A 13,737-nucleotide genomic window follows, 5' to 3' on the forward strand; every position below is an offset into this window, starting at 1 on the left:
GACGTCTTTTCAGCATAGTTTTTGCTTACTGGGACTATTCTTGTAGGCAGTGGCGGATTTAGGAATAGGCGACGTGGGCACAGGGCGACCGCAAAATTAATTTTGCAATGGTGACATTTGTGTGATCTGTTTTCTATCGCTCATTTGCATGTCATGTCAATGATATCATGTCACCATGTGGGACTGTGGGTCAATCAACCTTGTCGGAGTGGGCGCCCTGATTCTAGTTTTTGAGCTAGGCAGGCTCCTGCCTGGGATGGTCTCCCATTCAGAAGTATGAGATGGGGAGGGGGGCTGGGGTAGGTTGACCTCAGGTCTCCCCACTGGAAGCCCGAGTCAGGGGGAGCGGGGGTATCTATCAAATAGTGCACCTCTAACTTTGTACAGTACTAATGCAATTAGTAAAATTAGTCACACTACGAAATGCTACCAAATAAACCACAATTCATTCATAATACTGTGAATATTAGTTTCACAGACATATTGTTGCATTTTTTTCTGGTGTGTGCAAAATCGTTAAGAATAATATAAGACCAGTTTGCACACCACCAAGGTGAATTGGTTTAGTCTTGACTTGGTTGACAGTGTTGGGGGGTGGGTAATGTATTGATGCTCGAGTGCCAAATCAACACAAACCCACGTTTTTGTGGGTATGTATATGGTTGTCCTTGTTCGGAAGAGTCTTTCAGTGATGTTCCTATCAGCTGATTCGTTGCTAAATATATGAACTGACACAGTAAATCTCTGGTAGGTAGAAACTATGAAAGATAACACATTTTCGCGCTTGATGACAAAAGTGAGTGAAAAACAGACCATAAAAAAAATATGTGCCTTGAGAAGTTCTGATATTAGTGCTTGTTGGTAAACAACACCACCAGGCAAGTTTGTGGGGACGTCCCTCCTACGTAGTGGGGCGGTGGCTGCATGAATGCCTGACTTTGTGACTCACTATGAGCAGACGAATACACAGGAAGTCAAAACTTTCCAATGAAAATATGTCAAATGAAAAGGTGCTCGTTCTAGCTTGTGGTTTGGATAATGTTTATAACGTTTATGACAAACACAGTGGTAGGAAAAGTATCCAATTTTCATACTTGAGTAAAAGTAAAGATACCTTAATAGAAAATGACTCAAGTTAAAGTGAGTCACCCAGTAAAATCCTACTTGAGTAAAAATGTAAAAGTATTTGGTTTTAAATATACTTAAGTATCAAAAGAAAATGTAATTGCTAAAATATACAAAAGTATCAAAAATAAAAGTATAAATAATTTCAAATTCCTTGAAATGGCACCATTTTATAGTTTTACGGATAGCCAGGGGAACGCTCTCACCCTCAGAGAGAATTTACAAATTAAACATGTGTTTAGTGAGTCTGCCAGATAAGAGGCAGTAGGGATGTTCTCTTGATAAGTGTGTGAATTAGACCATTTTCAAAATGTAAGGAGTACTTTTGGGTTTCAGGGAAAATGTATGGAGTACATCACTTTCATTAGGAATGTATTAAAGTAAAAGTATAAAGTTGTCAAAAATACAAATAGTAAAGTACAGATACCTAAAAAAAACTATTTATTAAGTAGTACTTTCAAGTATTTTTACTTAAGTACTTTTACATCACTGCAAAATTGTAATGTAGTTAATATAGTAGTGACTATATTCCGTGGGAGATTAGGGTGAAATTCCCTTTTAAAACCAAGATATGGTCACTATGCAGGGTTCTCCCCAAATAAGAGGGGTGTTGCACTACCTTGTCGGCTTGGCTGCGCCACTATGTAAAGATTTCAGAGTAAGTTAAACAGATACTTACCGGTAGTAATGATAGAGTAACTACAGAATATATAAAAAATCATGTGAACACCCCTTCAAATTAGTGGATTTGGCTACTTCAGCCACACCTGTTGCTGACCGGTGTATAAAATTGCCATGCAATCTACACAGACAAACATTGGCAGTAGAATTGCCTTACTGAAGACCTCACAGAACGGGACCGCCGAGTGCTGAAGCGTGTAGCACAATTACTGTTTGTCGGGAACTTCATGAAATGGGTTTCCATGGCCGAGCAGCCACTCACAAGCCTAAGATCACCGATGCCAAGCATCATCTGGAATGGTGTAAAGATTGCCACCATTGAACTCTGGAGCGGTGGAAACATGTTCTCTGGAGTAATGAATCACACTTCACCATCTGGCAGTCCGACGGATGAATCTGGGTTTGGCGGATGCCAGGAGAACGCTACCTGCTCCAATGCATAGTGGCAACTGTAAAATTTGGTGGAGGAGGAATAATGGTCTGGGGCTGTTTTTCATGGTTCGGGCTAGGCCTCTTAACTCTACAGCATACAATTACATTCTAGACGATACTGTGCTACCAACTTTGTGACAAGAGTTTGGGGAAGGCCCTTTCCTGGTTCAGCATGACAATGCCCCCATGCACAAAGCGAGGTCCATACAGAAGTGGCTTGTCGAGATCGGTGTGGAAGAACTTCTGTTCTTGGCCTCCCGAGTGGCGTAGCGGTCTACGGCACTGCGTCTCAGTGCAAGTGCTTTTGTTCTCCGAGTTATAAATGCAAGCAGAGCAGAAACTGGCTACTCTTTAGTTGAGTGATCTAGCTGGCAAGGTAACTGCTGTTTGACAACAACAAAAAAGTGTATTCCCAGTGCTGAGCTAGTAGTGTAACTGACATGTTACATTAGCTAATATTTCATCCCCACTTGACTTAGGTGAATGACCTGCAGTGGCGATTCTAGCTTGTATGGCTCCCTGGGCGAACCCCGCCACCCCCCTTTAGCCGCCCCCAACAAAAAAAGCACCATTCTGCACTAACTGCAATTTTTATTCCGACATTTGGAACAACACAAATAAATAATCATAACATTTAAAACTATATAAATATATACAAAAATAAGACTCATAAATATAAAAAAGAAGTAACAAAGACAAATAGAAACAAATTGTCGTATATAAATACAAATAAAAAAAGATAATCAAATTATTACACTATTACCCTATTGCTAACAAAAACACACAAATAAAACTAAATTGCACAAATCCTATATCACACAAATAGAATAACACACTTATAAAGAAGAGAACCTGATTATTACACTATTGCACTTCAAACAAAAAACACACAAACTCAATTGCAAAACTAATTGCATTAGTACTTTACAAAGTAAGAGGTGCGCTATTTGATAGTCATCCACTCCCCTTACCTCAGGCTTCCAGTTGGGAGACCTGAGGTCAACCTACCTGCCCCCTCCACATCTCATACAAAAGTTGGCTAATGTTAACTAGCTAGCTAGTTCACTAACTTAGCTATTGTTTTTTCCTCAATTACACTCGATCTGAACAGTACGATGAAACCAGCGGCCAAACGATTGAAGACCTGTCACACCCTGATCTGTTTCATCCGTCTTTGTGCTTGTCTACACCCCCTCCAGATGTCGCCCAGCTTCCCCATTATCCCCATTATCACCTGTGTTGTCTGTTTGTCTGTTGCCAGTTCGTTTTGTTCATCAAGCCTACCAGCGTTTTTCCCTTGCACCTGTCTTTTTTTTAGTTCCTGTTTTCTATTTTTCCCAGTTTTGACCATTTCTGCCTGCCGTTCTGTACCTTGTCACACCACCCTGGAATATTGACCTCTGCCTGCCCTGACCCCAAGACTGCCAGTCGTTCTGTACCTTGTCACACCACCCTGGAATATTGACCTCTTCCTGACCTGACCCCAAGACTGCCTGCCGTTCTGTACCTTATGGACTCTGATCTGGAATTACTGACCTCTGCCTGCCCTTGACCTGTTGTTTTGTCTGCCCCCTGTTCTAGTAATACACTTTGTTACTTCGACACTGTCTGCATCTGGGTCTTCTCCAATATTCTGTTTTTTTTTCAGTGCAATGTGAGTTTTTATTAGTCAGTATAACAATGTAACGTTATTGATCTGTCAGTTTCCCTAGCTAATTCCATACTTTTCACACTGCCATGGTATAAACAGCTTTACAGGCTTTTAATTGTTTTATTTAACTAGGCAAGTCAGTTAAGAACAAATTCTTATTTACAATGACGGCCTAGGAACAGTGGGTTAACTGCCTTGTTCAGGGGCAGAACAACAGATTTTTACCTTGGTTACTGGCCCAATGCTCTAACCACTAGGCTACCTGCTGCCCCATCCATTTTCACAAGGCTTCACCGTCATGGTGCACAGTCAGTACACAACACTATGCTAATCATGTCTTAGCAGGATCAGATGGTGACAGGGGTCCCAGCAGGGTCAGACAGCCAGGGAAGACCAGTCTACAGAGGTCAGGTGAATTTTTCTGTATATTATAACCATCAGTGAATGGATTCAAAGTTCCATCTTGAGTTGATCGGTAGGCTACAGTCTGAGATCTGGGAATAATAGTCATTTAAATTGTTGAACCATTTATTCTATTCATGGGTAATATAATGTATAAATGTACACCAATGGAATTATTTGTCGTGACTCATCTGAGCAGGATCAGATGGTGAAAGGGGTCTCATCAGGGTCAGGCAGCCAGGGATGACTAGTCTGACGGAGCTGAGGTGAATTTTTGCAGATACACTTTATTTCTACTATTTACATTCTCTGTGCAGCAAACACTGGACAAGCAAAAAGATTGAAACTATTTTAAGGCAGTCTCTAAAGTTAATTTCCAAACTGTATCAAGGGTTGATAAAGGCTTTTCCCGATGACACAAAACATGTCGAACAATAGTGAGTTTTGTCACCAAAGCCCCATACACTACCCACCACTGCAACCTGTACTCTCTCGTTGGTTGGCCCTCGCTTCATACTCGTCACCAAACGCACTGGCTACAGGTTATCTACAAGTTTCTGCTAGGTAAAGCCCCGCCTTATCTCAGCTCACTGGTCACCATAGCAGCACCCACTCGTAGCACGCGCTCCAGCGGGTATATCTCACTGGTCACCCCCAAAGCCAATTCCTCCTCTGGTCACCTTTCCTTCCAGTTCTCTGCTGCCAATGACTGGAACAACTGCAAAAATCACTGAAGCTGGAGACTCACATCTCCCTCACTAGCTTTAAGCACCAGCTGTCAGAGCAGCTTACAGATCACTGCACCTGTACATAGCCCATCTGTAAACAGCTCATCTATCTACCTCATCCCCATACTGCATTTATTTATTTATCTTGCTCCTTTGCACTCCAGTATCTCTACTTGCACTTTCATCTTCTACACATCTACCATTCCAGTGTTTAATTGCTATATTGTAATTACTTCGCCACTATGGCCTATTTATTGCCTTAACTCCCTTATCTCACCTCATTTGCACTCACTGTATATAGACTTTTCTTTTCTTTTTTTCTACTGTGTTATTGACTGTATGTTTAGTTTATTCCACGTGCAACTCTGTGTTGTTGTATGTGTCGAATTGCTACGCTTTATCTTGGCCAGGTCGCAGTTGAAAATGAGAACTTATTCTCAACTAGCTTACCTGGCTAAATAAAGGTGAAATAAAATAAATAAATAGGAAGACCTGGGAGACACTGTTGATGATGATGAATGGATAAAGATATGTTAGAATGCCCAGTCGTGTTCATAGAATCAGACATAAATTACTGCAGTTTAAGCCTATCCATACTATATGCCAGTGAAACTGAATATCATGCACACAGAAATGTAATTATTCTGTTGGAAGTGTAAAACACAAAAGGGGACATATTTGCATATGTTGTGGTCTTGTGATGGCTGGCTGAATTCTGTCAACGAGTATGTTCTTCTATCTCAGTATGTGTACAGATTCTCCCTTCTCCCTGTTTTTGTTTGCTTGGAAATGTTGATACTGGAGACTTATCAGAAGAAACTGTGTAACCTAGCATTTATAGCAGCTAAGAAATGCATTGCCATTCATTGGAAGGTTGGCTATCCTCCCACTGTCACGCCCTGATCTGTTTTACCTGTCTTGGTGATTGTCTCCACCAACCTCCAGGTGTCTCCTGTTTCCCACATTAATCCCCAGTGTATTTCCTGTTTCTCTGTGCCAGTTTGTCTTGCCAAGTCAACCAGTGTTTCTTCTAGCTCCTAGTCTTCCCATTCTCTGTTTTTTCCTAGCCTTCCTGGTTTTGAACCTTGCCTGTCCTGTTGCCATATCCACCTGCCTGACCACTCTGCCTGTTCTGACCTTGAGCCTGCCTATCCCCTTGTACTGTTTGGACTCGGAGCTGTTCACTGAACCCCTGCCTGTCCTGACCTCGAGCCTGCCTATCGCCTGATACTGTTTGGACTCTGACCTGGGTTATGAACTCTCGCCTGTCCCCGGCCTCGAGCCTGCCTATCCCCTTGTACTGTTTGGACTCAGAGCTGTTCACTGAACCCCTGCCTGTCCTGACCTCGAGCCTTCCTATCTCCTGATACTGTTTGGACTCTGACCTGGTTTATGAACTCTGTCCCCGACCTGCCTTTTGCCTACCCCCTTTGTTGTAATAAATATCGGAGCTCAACCATCTGCCTCCTGTGTCTGCATTTGGGTCTCGCCTTGTGCCCTTACACCCACAATGGATGGAAGAAATGTCACGTTATGTATCACTAGATTGTACTTATTACAAGACTAAGGGTATACATTGTACTTATTACAAGACTAAGGGTATACTGTGGAACTTTCATAAGGTCTGGATGCCATATGGAATACAGTCGACAAAAGGAGTCTTTATTGAAAATATGCCCATGTCATGGGAGATACCTATTAGGCAATCCCTAGCTGCTGTGCTGCTCAGTCCTAGTCTTGGGGGTCTGCTGTACTGTTGTTTGACACTCTGGTCTTGGCCTTACACACCTGAAACCAACATTGAATGTTGGTTTGGTGTGTTGGGTTGGTGCGCTGCGTTGGTGTGTTGGGTTGGTGCGCTGCGTTGCGTTGGTGTGTTGGGTTGGTGCGCTGCAGGGACGTAGACCCTTAGGGGCAGGACAATGGGACCCAGCTATTGTGTGCAAGTAAAAAGCTATTGTGTGCAAGTAAAAAATATATGAATTATATGGAGGGTGTACTGTTTCTGTGTGTTAATGTGTATGTGTTTTTTTTTTTGTTAAAAAAACTTTTTTTCCAAACTTTTCCTTGAGAAAAAAATAAAAAGATAAAAGGAAGTTGTGTTGGGGCGTGCAGTCGGCTCGGGCTGGTTTAATAAAGAATCTTTATACTTCATTTGTAAGAGTTGTTCATTTATTAAGCTATTGGGTAAAGGTGCAACACAATATTGGTTATTTAATTATCATTGATCTAGTTCGGTCTTAACACTTACACATATTTAATAATGATATCTTACCTAGCTTGGGCATTTGTGCTTACTTTATGTTCTAAATAGAAACTGCGAAAGGGCCATGGGTCATATTTAGATTGTGTAGAAATGCAGGAAATGAGCTTCAGATGCCCCCAAAACTGGGAGGTACCACAGACCCCCCCAAGTTACGTCCCCCTCACTTCTTAAACCAAAGTTGCGCCCCTGAAAATATCCATCTACTCTCATACCATTTGTTGATCACACATTCTCAACCGAAGCTCTCAGATGGGCAGCATGTACCAGACAGCACAAAGAAGCGGGGGAAATGTTATTAGCAGTATTTTCACATCCATAAGTGGGAGAAGTGCTTTGATAAAGCAACCAATGGATTACAGAATAAAGTTAGGAATTTTCATGCGAGACAGGAGTCAGGAATGTGTGTTTCATTGAGATTGTGACTGAATAGGAAAATAGCCTATAGGGTCCAGGACAGGAGAAAATATAATTTCCCCTCATGCCTCTCGGAATTGTGAACAGATCATTGCTGTGACAGCGATGCCTATGTAATGAATTGTGCATACATTTACATTACATTTAAGTCATTTAGCAGACGCTCTTATCCAGAGCGACTTACAAATTGGTGCATTCACCTTATGACATCCAGTAGAACAGTCACTTTACAATAGTGCATCTAAATCTTAAAGGGGGGGTTGAGAAGGATTACTTATCCTATCCTAGGTATTCCTTAAAGAGGTGGGGTTTCAGGTGTCTCCGGAAGGTGGTGATTGACTCCGCTGTCCTGGCGTCATGAGGGAGTTTGTTCCACCATTGGGGGGCCAGAGCAGCGAACAGTTTTGACTGGGCTGAGCGGGAACTGTACTTCCTCAGTGGTAGGGAGGCGAGCAGGCCAGAGGTGGATGAACGCAGTGCCCTTGTTTGGGTGTAGGGCCTGATCAGAGCCTGGAGGTACTGAGGTGCCGTTCCCCTCAGCTCCGTAGGCAAGTACCATGGTCTTGTAGCGGATGCGAGCTTCAACTGGAAGCCAGTGGAGAGAGTGGAGGAGCGGGGTGACGTGAGAGAACTTGGGAAGGTTGAACACCAGACGGGCTGCGGCGTTCTGGATGAGTTGTAGGGGTTTAATGGCACAGGCAGGGAGCCCAGCCAACAGCGAGTTGCAGTAATCCAGACGGGAGATGACAAGTGCCTGGATTAGGACCTGCGCCGCTTCCTGTGTGAGGCAGGGTCGTACTCTGCGGATGTTGTAGAGCATGAACCTACAGGAACGGGCCACCGCCTTGATGTTAGTTGAGAACGACAGGGTGTTGTCCAGGATCACGCCAAGGTTCTTAGCGCTCTGGGAGGAGGACACAATGGAGTTGTCAACCGTGATGGCAAGATCATGGAACGGGCAGTCCTTCCCCGGGAGGAAGAGCAGCTCCGTCTTGCCGAGGTTCAGCTTGAGGTGGTGATCCGTCATCCACACTGATATGTCTGCCAGACATGCAGAGATGCGATTCGCCACCTGGTCATCAGAAGGGGAAAGGAGAAGATTAATTGTGTGTCGTCTGCATAGCAATGATAGGAGAGACCATGTGAGGTTATGACAGAGCCAAGTGACTTGGTGTATAGCGAGAATAGGAGAGGGCCTAGAACAGAGCCCTGGGGGACACCAGTGGTGAGAGCGCGTGGTGAGGAGACAGATTCTCGCCACGCCACCTGGTAGGAGCGACCTGTCAGGTAGGACGCAATCCAAGCGTGGGCCGCGCCGGAGATGCCCAACTCGGAGAGGGTGGAGAGGAGGATCTGATGGTTCACAGTATCGAAGGCAGCCGATAGGTCTAGAAGGATGAGAGCAGAGGAGAGAGAGTTAGCTTTAGCAGTGCGGAGCGCCTCCGTGATACAGAGAAGAGCAGTCTCAGTTGAATGACTAGTCTTGAAACCTGACTGATTTGGATCAAGAAGGTCATCCAGAGAGAGATAGCGGGAGAGCTGGCCAAGGACGGCACGTTCAAGAGTTTTGGAGAGAAAAGAAAGAAGGGATACTGGTCTGTAGTTGTTGACATCGGAGGGATCGAGTGTAGGTTTTTTCAGAAGGGGTGCAACTCTCGCTCTCTTGAAGACGGAAGGGACGTAGCCAGCGGTCAGGGATGAGTTGATGAGCGAGGTGAGGTAAGGGAGAAGGTCTCCGGAAATGGTCTGGAGAAGAGAGGAGGGGATAGGGTCAAGCGGGCAGGTTGTTGGGCGGCCGGCCGCCACAAGACGCGAGATTTCATCTGGAGAGAGAGGGGAGAAAGAGGTCAGAGCACAGGGTAGGGCAGTGTGAGCAGAACCAGCGGTGCCGTTTGACTTAGCAAGCAAGGATCTGATGTCGTCGACCTTCTTTTCAAAATGGTTGACGAAGTCATCTGCAGAGAGGGAGGGGGGGGGGGAGGATTCAGGAGGGAGGAGAAGGTGGCAAAGAGCTTCCTAGGGTTAGAGGCAGCTGCTTGGAATTTAGAGTGGTAGAAAATGGCTTTAGCAGCAGAGACAGAGGAGGAAAATGTAGAGAGGAGGGAGTGAAAGGATGCCAGGTCCGCAGGGAGGCGAGTTTTCCTCCATTTCCGCTCGGCTGCCCGGAGCCCTGTTCTGTGAGCTCGCAATGAGTCGTCGAGCCACGGAGCGGGAGGGGAGGACCGAGCCGGCCTGGAGGATAGGGGACATAGAGAGTCAAAGGATGCAGAAAGGGAGGAGAGGAGGGTTGAGGAGGCAGAATCAGGAGATAGGTTGGAGAAGGTTTGAGCAGAGGGAAGAGATGATAGGATGGAAGAGGAGAGAGTAGCGGGGGAGAGAGAGCGAAGGTTGGGACGGCGCGATACCATCCGAGTAGGGGCAGTGTGGGAGGTGTTGGATGAGAGCGAGAGGGAAAAGGATACAAGGTAGTGGTCGGAGACTTGGAGGGGAGTTGCAATGAGGTTAGTGGAAGAACAGCATCTAGTAAAGATGAGGTCGAGCGTATTGCCTGCCTTGTGAGTAGGGGGGGGGGGGTGAGAGGGTGAGGTCAAAAGAGGAGAGGAGTGGAAAGAAGGAGGCAGAGAGGAATGAGTCAAAGGTAGACGTGGGGAGGTTAAAGTCGCCCAGCACTGTGAGAGGTGAGCCGTCCTCAGGAAAGGAGCTTATCAAGGAATCAAGCTCATTGATGAACTCTCCGAGGGAACCTGGAGGGCGATAAATGATAAGGATGTTAAGCTTGAAAGGGCTGGTAACAGTGACAGCATGGAATTCAAAGGAGGCGATAGACAGATGGGTAAGGGGAGAAAGAGAGAATGACCACTTGGGAGAGATGAGGATCCCGGTGCCACCACCCCGCTGACCAGAAGCTCTCGGGGTGTGCGAGAACACGTGGGCGGACGAAGAGAGAGCAGTAGGAGTAGCAGTGTTGTCTGTGGTGGAGGGACTGGAGGGAGGCATAGGCTGAGATGAACTCTGCCTTGTTGGCCGCAGATCGGCAGTTCCAGAGGCTACCGGAGACCTGGAACTCCACGTGGGTCGTGCGCGCTGGGACCACCAGATTAGGGTGGCCGCGGCCACGCGGTGTGGAGCGTTTGTATGGTCTGTGCAGAGAGGAGAGAACAGGGATAGACAGACACATAGTTGACAGGCTACAGAAGAGGCTACGCTAATGCAAAGGAGATTGGAATGACAAGTGGACTACACGTCTCGAATGTTCAGAAAGTTAAGCTTACGTAGCAAGAATCTTATTGACTAAAATGCTTAAAATGATACAGTACTGCTGAAGTAGGCTAGCTGGCAGTGCCTGCGTTGTTGACTTTGCATAGGCCTATCAAATTGGTAACTGTGGTTTTCTGCAAGGTTAATTAACTGCATTCGAATCGCAATGTTAATTGTAAGTGTGCTTTGAATTTATGCTGTGTATTGAATTTATGCTGTGTATTTTTGCATTAGTGTGACTAAAAAAAAGTTGATATTTCCTAGGTCTTGTCAACAATAAAAAATACAAAAACAAGTTTCTATGGAATAAATTAAGGTAGGTCCCCCGTTTCATTCCTATCAGGAATCAAGGTACGACCCAAGTGCAGACTGTGAAGTAACCATGTTTATTGTAACCACGGGCAGGCGAACGACAGGTCAAGGCAGGCAGGGGTTGATAATCCAGAGCAGAGGCCAAGGTACAGGACGGCAGGCAGGGTCAGACAGGGTCAGGACAAGCAAAAGTTTTTTTTAAACAGGAGGACGAGAAAAAGAGAGACGAGGGAAAAACAGGAGCTGAGACAAAACGCAGGTAGGCTTGAACAAACAAGACGAACTGGCAACCGACAGACAAGAAATCACGTGTATAAATACACAGGGGATAATGGACGACACCTGGAGGAGGATGGAGACAAGCACAAAGACTGGTGAAACAGATCAGGTCGTGACAGTTCTGTTTGCTTCCATTTGGTTTTTAAATGGTAAACGGTTTCCGTTGCGAGACGTATTGAATACTCCCCAGAATGTAAAAAAAACCTTGTTTTTGTTGAAAAACATTTTCTGTTTTGAGTAAATAGTTTATTACAAAACACCCCAGCTAGGAACCAACCAGATCAAGTCAGTAGTGAACCTGGGTGTATTCCTACTACACCGGCTATGACACTCGTCGGATGAGGCAGGGCTTGAAAATTGTTACGGATTACAAAAGGAAACCCAGCCACGAGCTGCCCAGTGACGTGAGCCTACCAGACGAGCTAAATGCCTTTTATGCTCACTTCGAGGCAAGCAAAACTGAAGCATGCATGAAAGCACCAGCAGTTCCGGATGACTGTGTGATCACGCTCTCTGAAGCCGATGTGAGCAAGACCTTTAAACAGGTCAACATTCACAAAGCCGCGGGGCCAGACGGATTATCAGGATGTGTACTCAAAGCATGCGCAGACCAACTGGCAAGTATCTTGACTAACATTTTCAACCTCTCACTGACCGAGTCTGTAATACCTACATGTTTCAAGCAGACCACCACAGTCCCTGTGCCCAAGGAAGCGAAGGTAACCTGCCTAAATGATTACCGCACCGTAGCACTCAAGTCGGTAGCCATGAAGTGCTTTGAAAGGCTGGTCATGGCTCACATCAACACCATCATCCTGGAAAACCTAGATCCACTCCAATTCACATACCACCCCAACAGATCCACAGACGGCGCAATCTCAATCGCACTCCACACTGCCCTTTCCCACCTGGACAAAAGGAACACCTATGTGAGAATGCAGTTGACTACAGCTCAGCGTTCAACACCATAGTGCCCTCAAAGCTCATCACTAAGCTAAGGACCTTGGGACTAAACACCTCCCTCTGCAACTGGATCTTGGACTTCCTGACGGGCCGCCCCCAGCTGGTAAGGGTAGGCAACAACATATCTGCCACGCTGATCCTTAACACGGGGGCCCCTCAGGGGTGCGTGCTTAGTCCCCTCCTGTACTCCCTGTTCACCCACGACTGCGTGGCCAAACACGACTCCAACACCATCATTAAGTTTGCTGATGACAACGGTGGTAGGCCTAATTCACCAACAACGATGAGACAGCCTATAGGGAGGTCAGAGAGCTGGAAGTGTGGTGCCAGGACAAAAGACTCTCCCTCAATGTGAGCAAGACAGAGGAGCTGATCGTGGACTACAGGAAAATTTGGGCCGAACAGGCCCCCATTGACATCGACGGGGCTGTAGTGGAGCGGGTCGAGAGTTTCAAGTTCCTTGGTGTCCACATCACCAGCAAACTACCATGGTCCAAACACATCAAGACAGTTGTGAAGAGGACATGACAACACCTTTTCCCCCTTAGGAGACTGAAAAGATTTGTTATGGGTCCCCAGATCCTCAAATAGTTCTACAGCTGCACCATCGAGAGCATCCTGACCGGTTGCATCACTGCCTGGTATGGAAATTGCTCGGCATCTGAACCCAGTACATTACTGGGGCCAAGCTGCCTGCCATACAGGACCTATATACTAGGCGGTGTCAGAGGAAGGCCCAAAAAATGGTCAAAGACTCCAGTCATAGACTGTTCTCTCTGCTACCGCACGGCAAAAGGTACCAGAGCGCCAAGTCATGGACCAAAAGTCTTCTTAACAGCTTCTACCCTCAAGCCATAAGACTGCTGAACAATTAATCAAATGGCCACCGGACTATTTACATTGACACCCCTCCATTTGGTTTTCACTGCTGCTACGCGCCATCTATTATCTATGCATAGTCGCTTTACCCATACCTACATGTACAAATTACCTCGACTAACCTGTACCCTTGCACATTGACTCGGCACCGGTACCCCCTGTATTTAGCCCTGTTTTTGTTATTTTATTGTGTTAAGTTTTATTTATTTTTTTACTTTAGTTTATTTAGTAAATATTTTCTTAACTCTTTCTTAAACTGCATTGTTGGTTAGGGGAGTAAGTAAGCATTTCACTGTGTGACAAATAACATATGATTTGATTTATTACACTGATTCTGTTGCAAAACA

The sequence above is a fragment of the Oncorhynchus gorbuscha genome, linkage group LG10 (genome assembly GCF_021184085.1).
Source record: "Oncorhynchus gorbuscha isolate QuinsamMale2020 ecotype Even-year linkage group LG10, OgorEven_v1.0, whole genome shotgun sequence".
In the NCBI taxonomy this organism is placed as follows: domain Eukaryota; kingdom Metazoa; phylum Chordata; class Actinopteri; order Salmoniformes; family Salmonidae; genus Oncorhynchus; species Oncorhynchus gorbuscha.